Raw genomic sequence first — 752 nt, forward strand, 5'->3', positions numbered from 1 at the left:
AACTTTTATAAAGAATATCTCTTTGGATTTGAGACTTTAGTCTTTGCAACTTTGGGTATCTTATCTATGCACGAACAGCTTTTAACACTCCAAAGAGAAAGGAACATTTTAAATTGCATCATATGACCCAACGAAACACACAGCGTCACACACGGCGGCCTTGAGTGAGCGGTGGCCGGTGGGCTAGAGTGAGGAACGGCCGGAGGTCTTTAGTGAGCGGCGGCCGGAGGGCTTGAGTGAGGAACGGCCAGAGAGCTTGAGTGAGCGGCGGCCGGCGGGCTAGAGTGAGGAACGGCCGGAGGGCTTGAGTGAGCGGTGGCCGGAGGGCTTGAGTGAGGAACGGCCGGCGGACTTGAGAACGGCGCGGCCAGCGGGCTTGAGAACGGCGCGGCTAGAATCCACTCACCGCTCACAGTGCCAGAGATTTTGTTCAGTGCTGAGTTATGCTCGCTCTCACCAATCCTCTGTCATTCACAAACAACGACACAATGTAAGTAAGAGATTCATTATGCAGTGTAGACATTGATTTTATTGATTTTAATGGAACGTTGTGAGATCCATAACTGAGATGAGTGACAGCTTTTTAGTGATTGTAATGTGAGCGGTCTTTCACACTTTCGAGGCTATACAGATATGATCCATTGAATAAAAGTATTATTTTTATGCTGCTAAGAGGACTGACGGCCAATTACATGCTGCATAGTTTTGGAAGTGACATCTACATATAAATGTGATTCCCTCTGAAGCTGCAG

The sequence above is a fragment of the Sinocyclocheilus rhinocerous genome, unplaced genomic scaffold (assembly GCF_001515625.1).
Source record: "Sinocyclocheilus rhinocerous isolate Xijiao unplaced genomic scaffold, SAMN03320098_v1.1 scaffold3642, whole genome shotgun sequence".
Lineage (NCBI taxonomy): Eukaryota > Metazoa > Chordata > Actinopteri > Cypriniformes > Cyprinidae > Sinocyclocheilus > Sinocyclocheilus rhinocerous.